The sequence below is a fragment of the Hemitrygon akajei genome, chromosome 32 (assembly GCF_048418815.1).
Source record: "Hemitrygon akajei chromosome 32, sHemAka1.3, whole genome shotgun sequence".
NCBI classification, from domain to species: Eukaryota; Metazoa; Chordata; class Chondrichthyes; order Myliobatiformes; family Dasyatidae; genus Hemitrygon; species Hemitrygon akajei.
Window position 1 is genome coordinate 39,913,045 of NC_133155.1, and position 24,513 is coordinate 39,937,557.

General features: G+C 48.2%; 1 protein-coding gene across 7 annotated transcripts in view; it reads left to right on the forward strand.

Annotated features, from left to right (window-relative positions):
* Nucleotides 1-215: 215 nt before the first annotated feature.
* Nucleotides 216-24,513, forward strand: part of LOC140719770 (uncharacterized) — a 411,496-nt gene continuing 387,198 nt past the window's right edge. For 4 of the 7 annotated variants that reach the window (XM_073034626.1, XM_073034628.1, XM_073034629.1 and 1 more), the window contains exon 1: nucleotides 216-592. The gene's annotated coding sequence lies outside the window, so the exon portion shown is untranslated. Of the gene's footprint in view, nucleotides 593-742; nucleotides 847-24,513 lie in introns of those variants that run through there. The other 3 variants (XM_073034632.1, XM_073034633.1, XM_073034627.1) reach the window with 2 other exon arrangements.

A 24,513-nucleotide genomic window follows, 5' to 3' on the forward strand; every position in this document is an offset into this window, starting at 1 on the left:
CCAGTTTCAGTAACGGAGTCCGTAAACTCGTGATCCACGTCCCCCACCCCCATAGCCCGGGATGACCCAGTACCTGACAGTGATCCGAACGTGGTGGTCCAGTCCCAAAGCCCCCAGAGTGCCAGTGTCCAAGCACGAGGTGACCCCTCCCCCAGCACGAGATGCCTCATAGCCCCCTACAGCTCGCCGCCTCTCGCCCTAGCATTTTTTCCAGTCCTTCCGCCAGCTCAATGTAAAACCAGATGTGAGTTTGGACTTGCCCACGCTCGTCAGTCTCTGCGCATCAGCTGCTGCAAGACGAAACTTTGTGGAGATTTTCCAACTTCATCCACGTTTCCTCTTTCATTGGAGTTGTGGGATCCTCTTGGACCGGGAGCGACTGCGCATTCCTCCACGTCAGGGGTTGATCCTCTGCGCAAAACTCGTCCCCAGAGCGCCAGACTCCAAGCTCGGCAGCGGGGGTTCGGCCCCGGAACGCTTCACAGGCAACATTAAGGGAGCGAAACGCTTGCAGCGCCCGAGGTGTGCCGGACATCAGGCTGGTCGCCGTTCGGATCACTTTGAGAACAGTTGCGCTCTGGCTCGGGCCCAGGTGAGTTTGCCAAGTCCCTGCTGCAGGGGGAATGGGGTTCCGGCTGCAGGGATGGAGCTATGGGATGCAACAACTAGGGACACGGTACCGGGGTGCTGGCGGCGTGAGTTCTGGACATTCGGCACGGTGTTGGAGGAGCTCGCAGGCGGTGAGGAGGAGGCGTGACGGGTTGGGGGCTTCAGGCTGCTGCCGGACAGACTCAACATCCCCGAAGTAACCCCGGGGGACATCGTTTGCAAATGTCCAACAGGGTGGTAAGTTGGGGGCGGTGGAATGTTAAGAGCTCCCGGGGCTTAATGAGCGGAACCAGGTGTTTCCCGGAGAAGCCCTGCCGCTCGACATGGCCAGTCTCGTAGCGTGTCCCAGGATTGCGTGAGAGTTTGCGATGCATTGGGGAGATCTCAGTCTGTTACCCAAATACATCTTCCCTTCGAAATGATACACCATTGTTTTTAGAAAGTTGTTGTACCTGCTTTCATCTCCCTTAGTGCAATCCTAACTCATTCTTCACCTTCTCGTCTCTATGCCAGCTGTTTAACAATGTCTATGACTCAGACTTTCTAACATTTTTCGGAATCCCCGTTAACCCACACTTAAAACACGCAGCGCCCTCCCCTCCCCTCCCCGCAGAAGTTTCTGAAAGTTCAGCATAACTTGTTTTCCTTTGCACTCTATTCTAACTTTACAACCAAGGACTTTTGAATATTTTGTTGCTAAGAGATTTCTTTTCATCTATTCCGTGATTTGTTTGACCACCTCTAAAAATCTGGTCCATTCCCTGCTTTCTAAATATATCACATTGCACTTTCCTGTCCATTAGTATTTCGTTACATTTTCAAATGAACATTAATTTTTGTTCCAGATTACAGTCACTGGTGGACCACCACTCCCCCCAGAAATTGAATTGATTCTATTTCTTACATCATTCACATAAATTAGGAGTAAAAATCTTTACGTTATGTCTCCATCTAAATGTGCAATGTGCAATAATAGTGACTTATAATAAATAGAATAGTCAATGAATATAGAGTACACTCAAATCAGCCTGAGTTAATCAGTCTGATGGCCTGGTGGAAGAAGCTGTCCCAGAGCCTGTTGGTCCTGACTTTTATGCTGCAGTACCACTTCCCGGCTGGTAGCAGCTAGAATAGATTGTGGTTGGGATGACTTGGGTCCCCAATGATCATACAGGCCCTTTTTACACACCTGTCTTTGTAAACGTCCTGAATCCTGGGAAGTTCACAACAACAGATGCACTGGTTTGTCTGCACCACTCTCTGCAGAGTCCTGCGATTAAGGGAGGTACAGTTCCCATACCAGGCAGTGATGCAGCCAGTCAGGATGCCCTCAATTCTGCCCCTGCAGAAGGTTCTTGGGATTTGGGAGCCCATGCCAAACTTCCTCAACCGTCTGCGGTGAAAGAGGCGCTGTTGTGCCTTTTTTACCACACTGCTGGTGTGTACAGACCACGTGAGGTCCTCGGTGATGTGGGTGCCGAGAAACTTGAAGCTGTTTACCCTCTCAACCCCAGATCCATTTATGTCAATAGGGGTTAGCCCATCTCCATTCCTCCTGTAATCCACAACCAGCTCCTTTGTTTTTGTGACATTGAGGGAGAGGTTGTTTTCTTGACACCACTGTGTCAGAGAGATAACTTCTTCGCTGTAGGCAACCTGGTTACTGTTTGAGATGAGGCCAAGATTAAGCAGATTAGATCTGTGGGTGGCGATACAGTCATGGGTATACAGGGAGTAAAAGAGGGGACTCTACGCAGCCCTGAGGGGCTGAAACTCCAAGGTCTGAGTTCTGATTTATTCCTCTCTGCTTCTGTTTCTGCTTGGTACTGCGCAAGCACTGCCGGATGGCTGTTATAACGTGCAGTCGGTTCTCTTAAGATCATGCATAGAGTCTTCAGGCAACTCCCTGTAGTTATGTACCAAGCCGGGCTAACCCATACTGACTGGGTAGCACTGCTATCCTATCTGCTCACAGCTCCAGTGCTGCCTCTTTCTCTGCCACCACACTGGCAACTTACCCTGGTGCAGAGTAATTATTAGTGTCCTGCCTTGCTTGAAAACTGAGTCTTGGTCTCCAGTGACTCACCCCACCCTTCCCTGTGCCCTCTATGGGAATGGAAAACATCAGTGTGCCCTGTTACCATGTCTCCTATGGTGAACTTAAACTTCACATTTGATGATGCCTTAGTTGTATTAAGGGAAAACAATCTTTTATTGCTTACCTCAATTCTCAAAATTCAATAAACAAAATTATGAAATGTAAATGAACAAAGCCTCCTGGCACTTTTAGCCTGGAGAGACTTGCTTCCAGTTTTCACAATCATAGGACGTCTCAAAGCTCTTTACAGCTAAAACCACTGACCACTGTTGTGATGTGGGAAGTGTTCAATCAAGATTGTTTGATGTCATTGCCAGTCCATGAGTGTAAAGGAGAATGAAATAATTTGTTACTCTGGATCTGATGCAACACAAAAAAGCACAATAAGATAAAGAACATAATTATAAAAGAAGCAATATATGGAAATGCATGCAATAGCTTATATGCATAGATATGTTGTATTCCATAAGGTAACAGTAGGCACTGTATATAATGTGGCTGAAGGGAATTGATAAAGTGGTAGTTGGGGGAGTGGTGTTGTGGGGTGTGTTAGTGGGTGGAGGTGTTGCTCAGCCTTACTGTTTGGGGAAAGTAACTTTTTTAGTCTGGTGGTCCTGATGTGAATGATACGTAGCCTCCTCCCTGTTGGGAGTGGGACAAAAAGTCCATGAGCAGGGTAGGTGGGATCCTTCATGATGTTACTCGTCTATCTCTCTCTCTCCCCCCCCTCTCCCCCCCCCTCTCCCCCCCCCCCCCTCCATCAGTGATGCGTTGAATAGTTTTGACTCTCTGTATAGAGCCTTCCTGGTCGTCGCAGTGCAGTTTCCGTATGATGCAGTGATGCAGCTTGTTACAATGCTCTACTGCACATCTGTAGAGTGCGCTGAGTATGGATGTCCATAGTTCAGCTCTCTTTCAGCTTCCTCAGAACGTAGAGGCATTGGTGAGCTTTCCTAATTGTGGAGAATGTGCTCTGAGACCATGCGAGGTTGTGTTAGATGTGCGCTCCCAGTAGTTTGGAACTGTAGTCATTGAACAGTGCTCCCTGATGTCTTCCCTACTGTTGTGGGTAATTTCAACCAGGCCAGTTTGAAGAAGTCTCTGAAAAACCTCCAACATATCACCTGTGGAACCAGAGGAGCCAACACACTAGACCACTGTTACACCACCATCAAGAACACCTGAATGTACTTCTATTTCCAATGACTAAAGTCCGTAGCACCAGTAGTGAGGACTAAGAAAGTATGGTCAATGGAGGTGAAGGAGCACTTACAGGTCTGCTTTGAGTCAGTGGACTGAACAGTATTTGGGAATTCATTTTTGAGTCTGAATGAATGCACCACTGTTGTCAGTGACTTCATCCAGACCTGTGTGGATGAGTGTGTATCTTTGAGAACATACTGGGCATACCCAAACCAAAAGCCATGGATGAACCAAGAGATTCATAGTCTGATAAGGGCATTCAAGACCAGTGATCCACATCTGCAAAAAAAGCTCTGGTATGACCTATTGAAGGATATATTTGTAACACTTACCCAACAGGCTGGTATATGTCTAGGGGAAAAGGAGATCCAGCCACTCACCAACCCCACCTCCCGTACACGCAGGTACTGTGGGAATCAAGTTTATGCCGCGCGTACACACACAATATCAAATTCACACCAGATACCATTACGGAATACACTTTAAAGAGTTTACTAAAACTAAAAGAGTACTAGGCAATACAATATATATGAAAGAAAAGAAAAAACAAAAGGCGCCAAACTTATCAAAGTCCAAACCACTTCGTGCACAACCATTGGAGCTCAATTACTGAAGTCTTCTGGCCACCATTCGACCCCCTCCAAACTCCTCGACTCGCAGCTCAGGACCATCCGAAGTGGTCAACCAAGCACATCTATCTTCGTCTCCTCTCCTCGGGGTACCTCCTGGCCTCGGACCCCCGCTTGAGGTCCGTTCCTCACCCAGTTTATAGCATCACATCCTCTCTCTCTCTCTCACCCCCTCGCGCCAATCTCCCCAAAAGCCCGCCAACAATAGTTTACAGACTCAGAAGAAAGAACATTAATCCCAATTGGTTAACAAAGGAATACAATTCTCCTTATCAGTAAATTTTAACCCAAACAAGCTTCCAGCACTCTCTCGCAACAAAGAAGCATTCCTACTTTTAACAAAACAAAGAAGCCATTCTGAGTCACATACACAGTAACAATGAAAAAGAAGATGCCCCCTTTACCCTCTCCCCCCACCAAACAAAAGTCATGTCCTCATGGCATTACCAGAGTTCCCCAAAGCTTCTTGCAACACACAAAACCCAACCCAGGTGCAGAAAGCAGCGACATAACTACCCAGAGCAGAAGAAATCACACTCGGTTCTCCTGGTACCACATAGGTCAACCGCTCTGGGGGGGCGCCTACTCCTCTGAGATCTCCGTACCCCGCCTCACTGGGCTCCCTCTTCACCTGCGAACCCTCTGCCTCGGACACTCCATGTCTACCTGACAGACCCTCACCCCCTCCCTCACGGGGTTCCCCCCTCACCTGAGAACCCTCCGGCTCACGCTCGGGTTCCACCCTCTCTCCCCCCAACGCTGGCTGCCTCTCCATCTGACCATCAACACCTTCCCTCCTCTCACCCAACTCAGTATGGGAAGGGCCAGGAGCCTCCTCTTCTGGTACTGGAGCGCCAGCGAATGGGAACAGGGGCCACTCATCTGAGTCATCATCTTCCGAATCGGTATCCATTCCCGGGTTAGGGACCCATCCCCACTCTTCAGCAGCAGCCTCTTCCCTCGCTCCGCGCCCTCGCAGAGTCCTTGTACTAGGCGCAACCTCCCACTCTGGCTCCTTGTCCACCCACACCGCTTGGCTCAGGGGCAGCAGGTGATTCCGATGGAGTACCTTGATAGGCCCATTCCCATCCTCAGGTTTCACCCAGTAAACTGGTAGATTCGGCATCTGGCTCTCTATTACATAGGGGCTGGCCGCCCATCGATCTGCCAACTTGTGCTTACCAGGGAGTCCTAAATTCCGTAAAAGGACCCGGTCGCCCGGTAATAATTGGACAAACTTCACCTTTTGGTCATACCGCATCTTATTCCTCTGATTTTGTGTGGTAGCCGCCGCCTCAGCCAACTCGTACGCCCTCTGTAACTCCCTCTTCATGTCGGACACATACTTTAGATAGGGCTTCCCGGGTAATTCACCCACTTCAACCCCAAAACACAAGTCAATGGGCAACCTCGCTTCCCGCCCGAACATCAGATAATAGGGCGAGTACCCTGTAGCATCATTGCGAGTACAATTGTAACAGTGAACCAATTGTCCAATATGACGACTCCACTTACTTTTCTGCCCAATCTCCAGTGTCCCGAGCATGTCCAACATGGTCCTGTTGAACCTCTCTGGCTGAGGATCACCCTGTGGGTGATAAGGGGTAGTCCTGGATTTCTCAACCCCAAGCATAGTCAGTAACTCATGGATAAGGCGGCTCTCAAAGTCCTGCCCCGATCACTATGGATTCGCCTGGGAAGGCCGTAATGAACAAAATACTTCTCCCATAACACCTTCGCCACTGTCGTCGCCTTCTGATCCTTAGTGGGAAATGCCTGAGCATAGCGAGTGTAATGATTGGTGATGACTAAGACATTCACGGTGTTGCTGGTGTCAGGCTCAATCGACAGAAAATCTATACAAACCAGGTCCAGAGGTCCCGCACTCTGCAAGTGCGACAGTGGAGCCGCCGACGCTGGCAGGGTCTTCCTCTGGATGCAACGACTGCATCCCCTACAGTATTCTTCGACCTCCCCCCTCATCCGGGGTCAGTAGAACCTGTCTTTGAGTAATCCATAGGTCTTTTCCACACCCAAGTGTCCAGAATCATCATATAAGGCCTGGAGTACAGTCTGTCAATACTCCTCTGGCAGGACCAGTTGCCAACGGCGGGGTTGGTCCGGAGGCGCCGTTACCCGGTACAAGATTTGGTTCTTTAACTTTAACCGAGACCACTCCTTCAATAACAGAGGCATGGACAGGTGATTCGCCTTCTCAACCAACTCCACCTCCCCCTTCTCTACCGCTCTCCACACAGTGCCAAGACCCGGGTCATCATGCTGAGCAGCTGCCACTTCCCCCGGACTTAGTTCTGGCAACTGTTTAGTCTGCAGTGCGGTCAGGTCACAGTAAGCTAGGGGTATGGCGTCGTCAAAAACCCCCCAAATGGTCCACGGCTCGCTCCAGCCTTCCTCTTCCCTCGGCCTTCATGGTGATAGCAAACTGACTCATCGCCTTCACTCCAGGGGCAGGGACACTCTCCCACTCCTCGTCCCTCTCCTGTTCCCCCGGCTCCCGACGTGACAAAGCATCCGCATTGACATTCTTGCTTCCTGGGCGGTACCTCAGGCTGAACTCATATACTGACAAGGCCGCCAGCCACTGATGTCCTGTGGCATCCAGCTTAGCTGAAGTCAGGATATAAGCGAGAGGATTGTTATCTGTTCTCACCTCAAACTTGGCTCCGTACAGGTAATCGCTCAGCTTGTCCACCACCGCCCACTTCAGCGCCAGGAACTCCAACTTGTGAGTGGGTTAGTTTCTCTCAGAGGGCGACAAGCTTTGGCTGACAAATGCTACCGGTCTCAATGCTTTGCCATGCTCCTGGTACAGAACAGCCCCTAGACCCTCTCGGCTGGCGTCCGTGTGCAGCACATATGGCTTTTGGAGATCAGCAAAAGCCAACACCGGGCCCTGGATCAGCACCCTTTTCAGAGATCGGAATGCCTCTTCACATCGATCATCCCATCTCGAGCCAAAAGGTTTCGCCGGGTTCCGGTATCCTCCAACGTCTTGCCTCCGGTCCCCCTTCCTTTTCTTTCCCATCGGGGGATAGCCACACAACAGCTGAGTCAACGGGTGACAAATTTTGACGTATCCTTTCACGAATCGGCGGTAATACCCACAGAACCCCAAAAATGAGCGCAGAGCGCTCACTTTCTGGGGTCTCGACCAGGTGGTCACGGCCTCTATCTTGGTTGGATCAGTAGCCACTCCCTCTTGCGAAATGATATGGTCAATGTAGCTAACCGATGACTTGCAGAACTGGCATTTGTCCAGGGAAGGCTTCAGCCCTTCTCCATTAAGCCGGCTTAACACCTTCAACAGCCTCTCCTCATGTTCCTCCAAAGTCGATCCAAACACTATCAAATCATCCAGGTACACCAGCACCTCCAGCAGATTCATATCCCCCACAGTCCTGTCCATGAGCCTCTGGCAGGTGGCTGGGGCCCCCGATATGCCTTGGGGCATTCGTTCGAACTGAAAGACCCCCAGCGGGCAGATAAAGGCTGTCTTCTCTTTATTGCCCTCACTCATCGGGATCTGGTAATACCCACTTCTTAAGTCCAGCATACTGAACCACTTTGCTCCACTCAGACAGGCCAACGCGTCCTCGACCCTCGGGACAGTATATTGATCAGGGACAGTTCGCCGATTCAAAGTTCTGTAGTCAACACACATGCGCACCCTCCCATTCTTCTTCTGTGCCCCCACTATTGGGGATGCATAGGGACTTCGGGACTCAGCTATGATTCCGGCATCCTTCAACTTGCACAAGTGCTGCCGCACATCTTCAACATCTACTGGGGCCAGCTGCCGGGATCTCTCTCGGAACCGGGTGTCCTCTGTCACCCGGATGGTGTGGCGAGTGCTTTTGGAGCAGCCCACATCAAACTCGCCCCGAGAGAAAACAGCTTCCATCTTCAGCATCTTCTCCACTAGCCTCCGTTTCCACTCCGGCGACACAGGAGAATCCCCGAAGTTAAAGGCTTCAGCGGTCAGCTCCCTTCGATGCTCCAACCCCTCCCTATTAGGGGTCCTCACTGGTGTGCTAGACATTACCGTCACCGGGAACAGATGCGCCAGTGGCATTCCCCTCTTAAAGGTGATTTCTCTTGCTGTAGTGTTCCTGACACTTACGGCTATACGCCTTGCATTTACCACCCCTGGTCTCTGCACTTCGGGCCTCACCAGCGCCCCCGCCGGAAATCGTGTCTCCCCTTCAAGATCGTCCGGGGCGTCTACTAACAGGGCTTCACCCGTCGGCACTCCTGGGAATCTGGGGGTCCCCATCACGAGTGCTACCTCCCCTGGTCGGATCACGTTGGGCCTCGCCTGCGTACACCACACCATCCCTCCTTTACACTCCGGGTCCAGCCCTTGGGAGGCAACCCCTTCTTTGAACACCGCTCGAAACACTGGATGCACCGAGAGGGTCTCCAGAAAGTGTTTTCCCCCCCTTTCTCCTTACAAGCTCCCAGGAGCCATCGCACAACAGGGGAATTAGTCCCCACCAGGAGGGCAGCACCACTGGTTTCCACCGGGTCAGGACACACCAACACCAACGTCTCAATAGATTCAGACACTCCCACATCACCCTCCGAGAACTCCAATCTCACCGATAGGTACCCATCGTACGGGTAATCACCCTCGCTCACACCCCAAATCTGCAAGGCGTCAAATGGGGTTACGGGCAAATGCTTTAGATATTGGTTGTAGAACGACCGGTACAATAAGGTCACCTGCGATACCGTATCAAGAATGGCTTTCGCGTAAACTCCCTCTGTCCGTAGACACACACTGGCACGGGGTCCTACCAGCCCATCCGGAATAGAGGCGTGAGCACCCGGTGGCCCCCTGGCTGATCTCTGGGAACGTGTTCCTCCAGAGGCTCCAGTCCGTTCCCTCACTGAGCCTCTCCTAAGTTTCCCGACACCTCTCCCTTCTTAGTCGCAGGGGGGCTTGCCCTCCGCAGGACTCTTTGTCTCTCACAATCCCACCTAAAATGTCCCTCCTCTCCACAGCTATAGCACACCCTTGGCCGCCCACAGTCCCGCCTGAAATGCCCCTCTTTCCCACAGTTAAAGCACGCGCTGCCTGCCGCCCCTCTTCTCCCAGGACGGCTCCCGCTCCCAACCCACTGCACTGGTTGCCCCCGGGAGTGGGTACCTCCCCTGTCCTTCCCCTCCAGAGGGGGGCCCCTACTCTCCTGGGGGTTTTCAGTCCTCCACCCAGCCACCACTCCCTGTATCGGTGAGGATCACTCCCGTAGGCCCGAGCCCCTTTTCCGCCCCAACGCTCTCTCTTCCTCCCGCACCTCTCTAATCAGTTGCCCGAACGATGGAGGGGGGCCTTTCCTATAAGCCTGCCGGATAATCCACGCCACCTTGTCCTCCTCCAGAGAGCCACTGAATATCTGACTCATCCTCACGCTAGCCACGTCAGGCGCCTTCACTACCCCCCGGCGCCGCAACCCCGTAAGCGTCCCCTCCATCCGAAATATGTACTCGGAGAGCTTTTCCCCTCTCCGTTGTTCCAGGCGTTGAAACTCTGCTAAAAGCAACCAGGGTTCCCCTGACAACCCAAACGCTCCATCCAAAACTTCTATGCATTCTTCCACTGAAGCCCCAGGCTTTTCAGCTTTCAACTCCCGGACTGTTCTGGCTGCCAAACCCCTCAAACTTCCCACCAATCGCTGCCTCTTCTCCTCCTCCGAGCCTGGCCACTCCTCTAACATCAAAGACATATGCTCGATCCAGGTCTCATAGTCCACCTCCCCGTCCGGAGTAGGCTTGGCTCCGGAGAACACCCCCAGCTTCAGCCGTGGCCTCTCGGCCACTCCCACCAGGAAGTTAAGTGCGGCTGCCAGCTCCGAGGCTTCCCCCCACCTGGGGGGCGGGGCCTAGTCACGCCTCCCTCCTCCGACCTCCCTTTACTAGTGCCGGGCACCTCTCTGGCGTCCACCTCTAGCTCTAGCTCCTCCTCCGGTGTCTCCTCATCCTCATCCTCGGAGAGGGTGTGGAGCCCCCACGGCCCCGCCTCCCCCGGAACACTGACTGTCGCTGGCAGTTCCAACGTCATGACGTCAGCACTCGTACGAACCAACACCCAGCTAGACTCCACCTCTTTCCCACACCGTCTAGCTACCAATTCTACCTGCCCAATACCTTTTACCAAACTTAACCCCTGCACTAACGTGTCTCCCGAAACTTGAAAATCCACTCTGCTCACTACACAGGCATACTGCACCGGTACATCTTCCAACTCGCACCAGTTAACAAACTTATCTCTGTCTGTCTCCGCACTGCTGCCTGCGCGATTCCACAGCCCCTGACAATCCAATCCCGGACGAGCCCCCACAAATGTAACACTTACCCAACAGGCTGGTATATGTCTAGGGGAAAAGGAGATCCAGCCACTCACCAACCCCACCTCCTGTACACGCAGGTGCTGTGGGAATCAAGTTTATACTGCGCGTACACACACAATATCAAACTCACACCAGATACCGTTACAGAATACACTTTAAAGAGTTTACTAAAACTGAAAGAGTACTAGGCAATACAATATATATGAAAGAAAAGAAAAAACAAAAGGCGCCAAACTTGTCAAAGTCCAAACCACTTCGTGCACAACCGTTGGAGCTCAATTACTGAAGTCTTCTGGCCACCATTCGACCCCCTCCAAACTCCTCGACTCGCAGCTCAGGACCATCTGAAGTGGTCAACCAAGCACATCTATCCTTGCCTCCTCTCCTTGGGGTACCTCCTAGCCTCGGACCCCCGCTTGAGGTTAGTTCCTCGCCCAGTTTGCAGCATCACGTCCTCTCTCTCTCACCCCCTCGCGCCGATCTCCCCAAAAGCCCACCAACAATAGTTTACAGACTCAGAAGAAAGAACAACATTAATCCCAATTGGTTAACAAAGGAATACAATTCTCCTTATCAGTAAATTTTAACCCAAACAAGCTTCCAGCACTCTCTTGCAACAAAGAAGCATTCCTACTTTTAACAAAACAAAGAAGCCATTCTGAGTAACATACACAGAGTAACAATGAAAAAGAAGATACCCCCTTTACATATTGAAGGGCGAAGAAAGCAATTGTGATTGACGTTAGAGATGGAATCAGATGCACGTCAGCTTTGGCAGGGTTTGTAGGTCATTACTTCCTACAAAACGAAACCTATCATCATGAATGACTGTGATGCCTCACTACCATTCAAGCTCAATGCTTCTTCTGCACACTTTGAAAGGGAGAATAAAACTAAACCTCCACAAATCCCTGCAGCATCTGGTGATCTTAGCCAATCATCAGAACATCTTTCAAGAAGATGTACCATTGCAAGGTGGCAGGCCCTGATAGTGTACTTGGTAGGGCTCTGAAAACCTCTGCCAACCAACTAGTGGATGTATTCAAGGACATTTTCAGTCAGAAGTTCCCATCTGCTTCAAAAGGGTGACAATCATACTAATGCCCTAGAAGAGCAGGGTGAGTTGCCTTAACGACTATCACCCAGTGTCACGCACACCTACGGTGAGGAAGGGGATGCTTTGAGGAGTTCATTATGGCTTGAATCAGCTCCTGCCAAAGCTAAGACCTGGACCTACTGTAGATTGCCACAATAGATCTACAGTAGGTGCAATTTCATTGGCTGTTGGCCTGGACAATAGCAATAGTTATGTCAGTCTGTTGCTTATTGACTACAACTCAGGCTCAACACAATCATAAGCTCAGTTATAATCAACAAGCACCAAAACCTGGGCCTCTGTACCTCTCTCTGCAACTGGATCCTTGTCCCACTCACCAGGAGACTACAGTCTGTGCAAATTGAAAATAATATTTCCTTCTCACTGACAGTCAACACTGGCACACCTCAAGGATGCGTGCTTAGCTGACTGCTCTACACTGTCTATACCCATGATTGTGTGGGTAGGCACATAAATGCCATCTGTAAATTTGCTGATGATACAACTATTGTTGGTTGTATTTCAGATAGAGCTGTACAAGAGCGAGGTAGATCAGCTGGTTGAATGGTGGTGTTGCAACAACCTTGCACTCAACATTAATATCTCTGAAGATCGAACATAGGGCCCGACATATTGATATAATTACAAAGAAGGCAGGACAGTGGCTATATGTTATGTAGGGACTGCTGCACAGGATTGAAAAAAGTTGCAGAAATTTGTAAACTCAGCCAGCTGCATCAATCACTAGCCTCTGCAGCATCCAGGACTCCTTCCAAAGGCGATGCCACATAAAGTCAGCATCCTTCTTTAAGGATCCCATTATCCAGGACATGCCCTCTTTGCCATCATTAAGGTCGAAGACACACTTTCAATATTTCAGGAACAGCTTCTTACCATTCACTGAACACTATCTCAGTATTTTTTTCTCTCTCTTCCCTCTCTTTTTGCACTACTTATTTAACAATTTTCTTATTTATATATGCATCTATTGTAATTTATAGTTTTTCATTATTATGTATTGCAAAGTGCTGCTGCCACAAAGCAACAGATTTCATGACATATACCAGTAATTTTAAACCTGGTTCTGATTCTGTGTTACCTGCAGCCTGCTTTTGGAAGAGGTAGGTGCATTTCACAACAACACAGTGATGTACAGGGGACTCCTTGGTACAGTCAGCAGTTTTCATTTCCACATGGAGTTGTTTAATAATACCACAACTTCTGAGAGTGGGATTTTTGGGTTCTAGAGACTCACTAGCCAGATACTTTCTGATGCATAGGTGAATAGATTGGTGTTGAACTAAGTGGAGATGTTTGGTGCCTTGCTGTCCTTTCCTGTTAGGCTCCATGTATTCCTGACGTTTATTGAAATGGTTACTTTGCCCTTCGGACTGCCTTGCCTTTTGTGTGCAAGCCTTGCCTGGTGGTAATCTGCACTTCACAGACAATGACAGTCTCCTTGCCCTTCTCAAGCCAGGTAGGAGTATTGGATCAGCCTTGGATTTTCATAGGCAAATCAAAATAAAAAGGCTGCAGATGGTGTAAAATAAAAACTGAAAATGCTGGGAGTGCTCAGCAGGTCAGGCAGCACCTGTGAAGAGATAAAAACAATGAACGCTTCTGGTTGGAGGCCCTTTCCTGTTTTAGGATCTCCATCTTGAATTGATAATTCTGATTCTCTACACAGGTGCTTCTGGCATTTTCTATTTTTATTGGAGTGATTCATTGAGGGTATGTAATTGAAAGGGTTAGATGAGGACAGTTGCATGGATTGGGCTTCTATTCCCTTGAGTATTGTGGAGATGTTGGACTAAATATCAAATGTCTTTAAACTCTTCCCTTTGATGTTGGAGGATCCAGCATATGTGGTGTAATTTGCTATTGGAATTAGTGTATTCATGGGGCTCTAACACTGACTGGGAAGTCTAGAACTCCATCTCACAATAATTCCGTTTATCAAAATTGATTAGGGAAGGCAGGAGGGGGATGCCACCAACTGTAGACGTGAAGAACACTGCATCTTTCTGCAGATGTTTGATTTCTTAGATTGTTGCTTGCATAAAGATGAGAGCCATAACCTACCGTGAATGGAGAGTTCCCACCTCATCTAGGTTTGACATCAGCTGTCAGAATGGTAGTTGATGGCTGTCTCTCTGACTGGAGGCCTGTGACCAGTGGTGTGCTGCAGGGATGGGTGATGTGCATGTTGTTTATTATCTAAATGATAATGACTTGCATGATAATGTGTTAAACTGGATCATTAATTTTGTGGATGACAAATTTGGGGACATAGTGGACAGCAAGGAAGTCTATCAAAACTTGCAAAGTGATCTAGATCACCTGGTAAAATGGGCTGAAAAAAACCAGATGGAACTGCTCCTTGAAGATGTCCTGGGTACTTTGTAAGCCAGTACCCAAGATGGAGCTGACTAAATTTACAAACCTTTGCAGCTTCTTTCAGTCCTGTGCAGTAGCCCCTCCCCCTCCCCATACCAGACAGTGATGCAGCCTGTCAGAATGCTCTCCACAGTATATCTATAGAAGTTTTTGAGTGTATTTGTTGACATAACAAATCTCTTCAACTCCTAATAAAGTATAGTTACTGTCTTGCCTTCTTTATAGCTTTAGAGATCATCAGAGATCTTGAAACACAGGAACTTGAAGCTGCTCACTCTCTCCACTTCTGATCCCTCTATGAGGATTCCTATTTGTTCCATCATCTTGCCCTTCCTGAAGTACACAACCAGCTCTTTCATCTTACTCATGTAAGTTGCTGCGACACCACTCCACTAGTTGGTATGTCTCGCTCCTTTATGCCCTCTCGTTGTAGAAGTCGAATCCGGTTAAAGTCACTGAGAGACCACGTTAGTGCAAACTCTTTATTCAAAGCACCTGGGGCTTACTCAGTGGCTCAGACAGGAACAGTCTGCCTGTGACTGTTCCTGCCCGATTCACAAAACTAACTAACAATTCCCCTTATAACACAGATATATTTGTTCAGATACAAGACACAAGACAAGCTGAAGTCAAAGTTATCCACTACGTGACAGCCCTGAAAGGCAAATTACAAAATACGCATCATGGATAGAACATACAGAGACAGGCTGGAGTGGTCCTATCTCTATGCATGAGTGCACAAGGAGATAAGCATCCTGAAACTCTAGCTAGCTACCTTCAAAAAGAAATATGGCTTAGCACATCTGTTGATCATCAATAGTTTCTTTCAGAAAAAGAGGCTGCTATAGTTTAACCAAGTGTTAACCCTTTTACATTATCATTCCCTACTTTTGATCATTACATGATCAACAAAGCAGTAATTTTTTACAGAGAAAGTGACCGAGTACAGCATTGAGTTACCAGTGGGTAAAAAAGTGTACAACAGTAATTATAACAATGATAAGTAACAACTACTAGGCGATAATGCAATATCATGCCCACATATTACCGAACAGGCTTTCAAGCGACCACCATTTAGACCCCTCGGTGAACTCATGTAAATCCTGCCTGCCTTTGTTCATGTTGACCTCCTTGGCGATGTGCTCGAGAGGGACATAGTAGACTCATCAGGATATAGGTGCAGCATTCTGTGTCAATAATAGCACAGTTTCCCCTTTTCTCAGCTAGGATAAAATCTAAAGTCATACAATTCAGTAGGACTGTTTGTCAGATGACTAACATTTCCATGATCACCTCAGCCACCTGAGTCAGGGTGCCTAAAAGAGCGCTGGCAGTTTCATTTGCCAATTCCTCCAGGGCAGCTGCCAACTTAATGATCTCTCAGGAGTTCCTAGCCGTGACGTAAGATGGGATGTTTCTGCCTCTGCCAGTGGGGGTGATCCTGCAGTCGGGCACTACCCTTACACTGGGGATTAGAAACATAGAAAACCTACAGCACAATACAGGCACTTCGGCCCACAAAGTTGTGCCAAACATGTCCCTACCTTAGAAATTAATAGGCTGACCTATAGCCCTCTATTTTACTAAGCTCCATGTACCTATCTAAAAGTCTCTTAAAAGACCCTATTGTATCCGCCTCCACCACCGTTGCTGGCAGCCCATTCTACGCATTCACTACTCTCTGAGTAAAAAACTTACCCCTGACATCTCCTCTGTGCCTACTCCCCAGCACCTTAAACCAGGGTCCTCTTGTGGCAACCATTTCAGCCCTGGTAAAAAGCCTCTGACTATCCACACGATCAATGCATCTCATCATCTTATACACCTCTTGTCAGGTCACCTCTCATTCTCCGTTGCTCCAAGGAGAAAAGGCCGAGTTCACTCAACCTACTCTCATAAGGTATACTCCCCAATCCAGGCAACATCCTTGTAAATCTCCTCTGCACCCTTTCTACGGCTTCCACGTTCTTCCTGTAGTGAGATGATCAGAACTGAGCACAGAACTCCAAGTGGGGTCTGACCAGGGTCCTATATAGCAGCAACATTACCTCTTGGCTCTTAAATTCAGTTCCATGATCGATGAAAGTCAATACACTGTATGCCGGCTTAACCACAGAGTCAACCTGCGCAGTTCCTATAATTTCCTGGGCTATCTCTACTCCCTTTCTTAAATAATGGAACTACATCCACAACCCATCAATCCTCTGGGACCTTTCCTGACCCCATTGATGATGTAAAGATGATCGCCAGAGGTTCAGCAAACTCCTCCCATGCTTCCCACAGTAGCCTAGGGTACCTCTTGTACAGTCCCGGTGACTTATCCAACTTGATGCTTTCCAAATGCTCCAGCAAATCCTCTTCCTTAATATCGACATGCTCAAGCTTTTTAGTCCACTGCCTGTCATCCCTACAATCGGCAAGATCCTTTTCCTTAGTGAATACTGAAGCAAAGTATTCATTAAGTACCTCTGCTATCTCCTCCAGTTCCATACACACTTTTCCACTGTCACACTTGTTTGGTCCTGTCCTCTTACATCTTTTCCTCTTGCTCTTCACATACTTGTAGAATGCCTCAGGGTTTTCCTTAATGCTGTCTGCCAAGGCCTTCTCATGGCCCCTTCTGGTTCTTCTAATTTCATTCCTTCCTGCTGGCCTTATAATCTTCTTGATCTCCATCATTTCTTGGTTTATTGAACTTTCCATAAGCTCTTCTTTTCTTCTTGACTAGATTTACAACAGCCTTTGTACACCACACTGTACCCTACCAAATCAATGAAATACTACTGGGATTCAAGTGCAATCTGTCCTTTTTGTACAGAACACACTTGCCTCAAAAGAGGCAAGCTGAGCCTCTGGTGATGATCTTTGCATCATCAATAGGGACGGGAGAGGTTCCAGAGGATTGGAGGGTTGCGAATGTTGTTCCTTTATTCAAGAAAGGGAGTAGAGATAGTCCAGGAAATTATAACACCAGTGAGTCTAACTCACTGAAGAGGTCCCAATGATCTAGAAATCTGAATCTCTGCCTTTTTCTTCAAACCCTCATCTACACATTTATCCTCCACCTCACTCTATTTCTATACTCATTGTCACGTGGTACAGACAGAAATCCCGAGATTACTACCTTTAGGATCCTGCTTCTCAACTTCCTTCCTAACTCCCTGTAGTCTGTTTTCAGGGCCTACTCCCTTTTCCTACGTATTTTGTCGCTACCAATATGTACCACGACCTCTGGCTGTTCTCCTTCCCACTTCAAGATATTGTGTACATGATCAGAAACATCCCTGACCCTGGCATCTGGGAGGCAAACTTTTCTTTACTGCGTCCACAGATTCACCTGTCTGACCCCTTAACTAAAGAGTCCCCTATCACTGCTGCCATCCTCTTCCTTTCCCTACCCTTCTGAGCCACAGGTCCAGACTCTGTGCCAGAGGCGTGGCCACTGTTGCTTCCCCCAACAGTACTCAAGCAGACAGAGATGTAATGTAAATACTTTTACTACTCATGTATGACCTATTGAAGGATATTTTAAAGGGCGAAGAAAGCAATTCTGATTGACGTTAGAGATTTGGCAGGGTTTGCAGGCCATTACTTCCTACAAAACGAAACCTATCATCATGAATGACTGTGATGCCTCACTACCATTCAAGCTCAATACTTCTTCTGCACACTTTGAAAGGGAGAATAAAACTAAACCTCCACAAATCCCTGCAGCATCTGGTGATCTTAACCAATTATCAGAATGTCTTTCAAGAAGGTGTACCCTTGCAAGGTGGCAGGCCCTGATAGTGTACTTGGTAGGGCTCTGAAAACCTCTGCCAACCAACTAGTGGATGGATTCAAGGACATTTTCAGTCAGAAGTTCCCATCTGCTTCAAAAGGGTGACAATCATACTAGTGCCCTAGAAGAGCAGGGTGAGTTGCCTTAACGACTATCACCCAGTGTCACGCACACCTACGGTGAGGAAGGGGATGCTTTGAGGAGTTCATTATGGCTTGAATCAGCTCCTGCCAAAGCTAAGACCTGGACCTGCTGCAGATTGCCACAATAGATCTACAGTAGGTGCAATTTCATTGGCTGTTGGCCTGGACAATAGCAATAGTTATGTCAGTCTGGTGCTTATTGACTACAACTCAGGTTCAACACAATCATAAGCTCAGTTATAATCAACAAGCACCAAAACCTGGGCCTCTGTACCTCTCTCTGCAACTGAATCCTTGTCCCACTCACCAGGAGACTACAGTCTGTGCAAATTGAAAATAATATTTCCTTCTCACTGACAGTCAACACTGGCACACCTCAAGCTTACTCCTAATCATATTATGCCTCTCCAAATGTACACAAATCCTGCCTCTCAGGATCTTCAACATCAGCTTACCAACCACTGAGGTTAGACTTGCTGGCCTATAATTTCCTGGGCTATCTCTACTCCCTTTCTTGAATAAAGGAACAACATTCGCAACCCTCCAATCCTCCGGAACCTCAACAGATCATCAACAGAGGCTCGGCAATCTCCTCCCTTGCCCCCCACAGTAGCCTGGGGTACATTTTGTCCGGTCCCGGCAACTTATACAACTTGATTAGGTAAGCTAGATAACAGGACCGGCTCCATTTCTTCTGGGGAGGTTGCGGGTCCCACCTGTTAATCCAGGTAGCCATAAGTAGGCTTTATCCCCACAAACCCAATAGGTGCTATTGAAAGGCCTGCGGAAAAAGCCCGCCATTAACATTGTAATTATAGATGCTGCAAGTGCAGTTCCCCAGGAAAAGTTTCCCCTGGCAATTACAGTAACAAGTTGTATTTGTCACCCAAGCGTGGGGTACACATAGGTGTTACCAAGAGGCTTCAGCAGAGGAGGTTATATTCAATGGGGACCTGAGGTACCACCCTTCAAAACACTGACATTTGCAATTGCTCAGGGTCTCCTTGCAATTCTGGACACTACCCCGGGTGTTTTAGAGTTTCCAAGCAGAGATTTCCTTGCTAGAATTGAGGGGGGAATCACTGACAACTGAACCATAGTCTTTCCATGCAAGAGTACTTGCACACATATGAGAACATACGAAATAGGAGCAGGAGTAGGCCATCCGGCCGATCGACCCTGCCTTGGCATTCAATGAGATCATAGCTGATCTGTCTGTAAAATCAGCTTCATCTATCCGCCTTTCTGAATCCATGTTGTGTCTGTCTAATGGGACCACTGCTTACTAAATGTTTCGCTATTTCTTAATGACATATCCAACATCCCCCTGCTCTTGGTGTTTGGCATAGTTGTAGCAAAGGGACCAGATAGTATTATGAGCAAAATCAGACAGTAGGGGATGTTTTAGCCACTGCACTTGGGGAACTACTCCCTGTGTGGACCTTGGGGAAAGGATGGTTCTAACTTGTGGGGAGCTGCCACGTCTTCGGTGGCCACTGTTCCTGCCCTCATGTATAACTCTAGTTGACTGGAAGCCCGTAAAAAGAAGCCAAAAGACAACAGCCCAGTACATGGTAAAGTCCGTAATAGGCTACTTAATCCGTAATTTCTTTTACAGACAGTACGATGTATCCACTGCGGTTGTGACTGCTGTGGGCATGGTGTGCACTACTTGGAGTGGTCCCTTCCTCCGTTGTTCTAATTTGCCACGGCACCAGTTCTTAATTAGTACATAGTCCTCGGGTTTGATGTTAGGGTAATCGCCTTCTCTTGTCCTATCGTCTTCCTCCTTGTATGCCTGACGCACCTGTGAATGTAAGGCTTGGAGAATCTTAGTTAGGTAGCCCACTTATATCAAGAATGGAAGGCCATGCAGAACCCCATGGAGTCCTTAGGGGCTTTCCGAAGATGATGCCAGCTGGTGACACTCCCATTTTTTTTTTCTCTTGGGGTGGCCCTCATATGGAATAATGCTAAGGGCAATACCTTTAACTAATTAAGCCCCGTTTCCTCCGTGAGTTTTGCCAATTTTTTTTTGCCCTTTGCCCTTTTTTGCCCTTCCCACTATACCTGCAGCTTGTGGATGGTGAGAGCAATGGAATTGTTGTTGAATGGATAAGGCATTGCAGATTTCCTCATTTAACTTTGCTACAAAGTGGGGACTGTTATCTGAACTCAATGTTTCTGGTAGCCCACACTTGGGATTACTTCTCGCAACAGTATTTTAGCTGCTGCCACTGCTTATTAGGAACTTGAAGCGATTTGGCATGTCAGCAAATACACTCAAATACTTCTATAGATGTACCGTGGAGAGCATTCTGACAGGTTGCATCACTGTCTGGTATGGAGGGGCTACTGTACAGGACCAAAAGAAGCTGCAGAAGGCTGTAAATCTTAGTCACTAACCTGCAAAGTACCCAGGACATCTTTAGGGAGCGGTGTCTCAGAAAGGCAGCATCCATTATTAAGGACCTCCAGCACCCAGGGCATGCCCTTTTCTCACTGTTACCCTCAGGTAGGAGATACAGAAGCCTGAAGTCACACACTCAGCGATTCAGGAACAGCTTCTTCCCCTCTGCCATCCGAATCCTAAATGGACATTGAAGATTTGGACACTACCTCTCTCTTTTAATATACAGTATTTCTGTTCCTGCACATTCTTTTAAATTTATTCAATATATGTAATTTATTTACTTGTTTATTTATTTATTATTATTTATCTCTCTGCTCGATTGTGTTGCATTGAACTGCTGCTGTTAAGTTAACAAATTTTACGTCACAAGCCGGTGATAATAAACCTGCACCCCATCCGCCTGCCACCCCACTCGGGATAGGGTTCCCCTTGTCCTCACCTACCACCCCACTCGGGATAGGGTTCCCCTTGTCCTCACCTACCACCCCACCAGCCTCCAGGTCCAACGTATAATTCTCCGTAACTTCCGTCACCTCCAACGGTATCCCACTACCAAGCACATCTTTCCCTCCCGCCACTTTCTGCTTTCCGCAGGGATTGCTCCCTATGCGACTCCTTTGTCCACTCGTTCCTCCCCATCCCTTCCCACCGATCCCCTTCCTGGCACTTATCCTTGTAAGTGGAACAAGTGCTACACCTGCCCTTACACTTCCTCCCTCACCACCATTCAGGGCCCCAGACAGTCCTTCCTGTGAATCGGCTGGTGTGGTATACTGTGTCCGGTGCTCCCAGTGTGGCCTTTTATATATTGGTCAGACCCGAAGCAGACTGGGAGACCGTTTCGCTGAACACCTATGTTGGGTCCGCCAGAGAAAGCAGGATCTCCCAGTGGCCACACATTTTAATTTCACGTCCCATTCCCATTCTGATATGTCTATCCATGGCCTCCTCCACTGTCAAGATGAATCCAAACTCAGGTTGGAGGAACAACACCTTATATACCGGCTGGGTAGCCTCCAACCTGATGGCGTGAACATTGACTTCTCTAACTTCCGTTAATACCTCTCCTCCCCTTCTTACCCCATCCCTGACATATTTAGTTGTTTGTTTTTTTTCTCTGTCTCTCTGCCCATCACTCTGCCTGTTCTCCATCTCCCTCTGGTGCTCCCCTCCCCTTTTTTTCTCCTGAGGCCTCCCATCCCACGATCCTTTCCCTTCTCCAGCTCTGTATCACTTTCGCCAATCACTTTTCCAGCTCTTAGCTTCACCCCACCCCCTTCGGTCTTCTCCTATCATTTCGCATTTCCCCTTCCCCCCACTACTTTCAAATCTCTTACTATCTCTCCTTTCAGTTAGTCCTGACGAAGGGTCTTGGCCCAAAACGTCAACAGCGCTTCTCCTTATAGATGCTGCCTGGCCTGCTGTGTTCCACCAGCATTTTGTGTGTGTTGTTTGAATTTCCGGCATCTACAGATTTCCTCATGTTTGCTGGATAATAAATCTGATTCTGATTATTCGTGGCAGGGATTGCCTCGATCCATCTACTGAACACAGCTATGATCACTGAGCAATATTTGTAACAATGCTTTCTAGGTAGTTCAATAAAATCAATTCGTAAACATGAAAAGGGGCCTCCAGGTAGGAGAGTGGTGCCCAACACACAGGGTGTGCTCTTTCCCACATTATTCTTATGGAATATTAAGCATGCTTTTGTCCTCTTTGTTGTTGCTTGCTGCAATTTTGGTTGCCACTATGTTTGCAGCAAACTGTTGACCCATCCTTCCTTTCCGAAGTGAGTACCAGAAGCCCATCACGGGACCCTCCTTACAGTCCATCTGTGACCATAGTTTGCGTTTCTCCTCAGGGGCGTCCCCCTGAAGCGTACGTATGACTCGTATATCTGGCATACCTATGCTGTCTGAGAGGGCAGGGATTTTTGGCGGGCCGGTGGGATGATAATTTCGAGTGGGCTGCGGCTTTGGCAGCCCCATCAGCCATGGCGTTACCATGGAGATTTTATCAGTCTGACAGGTATGAGTGGAGCATTTGATAATGGCCAGTGTTTTTGGATGCTGCAAAGCAGTGAGGAGAGCCTATACAAACGTAGCATTGCTAATAGGATGTCCTGACGAGGTGAGGAAACCCCAGCATTCCCAAAGCACTCCGTAGTCATGAGCTACCCCGAAGGTGTATCGAGAATCAGTGTAGATGTTTACACGTCTCTTGGTGGCGAGGATGCAGGCACGAGTGAGGGCAAATAACTCAGCTTTTTGTGCTGACACGGCTAGTTGAAAGGCTGCCTGGTTGAGAACATCTCTAACCTTGACGGCCCATGAAACTGCCATCGACATACAAGATTATGTCGGGGTCCTGTAGGAGTTGGTCTGTGAGGCCCTCATGGGCTGTAGTGAGGAGCTGATTTCGCAGCTCGCAATCGTGTTCAGAATCGTTTGTAACCTGGAGTGGCAATGTTAGGAAAGTGGCTGGGTTTAAAGTGGAGCAGAGAGAAAATGTCAGCAGCTCATTCCTCAGTAATGCTGTCTCTTAGCGATTTCGTCATGCCTGAGTGAGGTGCTGTGTCTGTCGAGAGGTCAAAAGCTCCAACACTGTCCTGTTGGAGCTTTTGACCTTGAAACTCCAAACTTGAAAAGATTCATTATCACTCCTTAACTCAAGCATAAAGTTCCAAAGGGTGTGGGGACCTTTTCTTGAATATTTTCATAATTCCCGCTTAGATTAAAGGTCCATCCCTTTTTTGTTCTGCATATAAATCCTTTACTTTCAGCTTCTTTCAGTTAAGATTTACGGTTTTTGATGTATAAACTTATTATAGTCCAGGTAGTAGGTAATATACCTTTTATAAATATAGCTCTGTGGAGATAAAAGTTCTATTTAACTTTATATTGTAAGGTTGGCTTGGAGTTGGACAATGGGAGGGTGGGGTGGTAACTAACTATATATGACTCTACCATGGGTGCTTTTTTTAACTGTTAACTGTACATTCGATACCTTTGTTTTGCACTGTACAAACTTCTTTATTGGGTTTTTTTCATTGTAAAAATAATTTTAGAAAGCTCCACCACCGAGTGGAAAGAGCACATTTACAGGCTGATGTAAGGTAATATTAGAAGACGCAGTTACCAGGGTATATACTGCCTTACCTGAAACTCCACCCATAGGAATCGTGTCCGTTGGTATGTTCGTTCAGAGCCCTCGAACCCCGAGAGGGCAATGGTGGATTATGCTGGGTTCCTCTTGAGGGTCACTACTTACAACAGGCAACATTTTTGAGGGGCAGTTAGCAAAAGGATTGTTCATGGAGAATGGGTTGACGGTCTGTTTTGAAACTGAACATCTCTACTGTCCCCAGGGCACCTTGCCTTCCAGTCCTGGTTGGTCACAGTTAAAACACAGTCCAGGCTGAGCTCCCCCAGGCATGGGTGCTCGCTGGGGAGGCCCATTTCTTTGCATTGGGGGATAAGGTCATTGGGGTGGTCCCCTTATTGTCATCACCTGGCCGGGTCCTGGGGCATATGGACCATTATGGGGGGGTGGGGAGTTAAGGCCAATCAGGGAATCGATCCCAATCCTGGTTTCCTGGTTCCGGCATATGGTTACGATATTGGCCATTATCTGACCCCCATCCGTGTCCCTCACCCCGTTGGACATATTCATGCTTAATTTCAATTCCCTTTGAGGTAGGTGTGGGCTCTGTGCTGGGATCCCAGTAGTAAACTAGGGGCTGTCACATCCGATTACGGTCGTTATCTGGC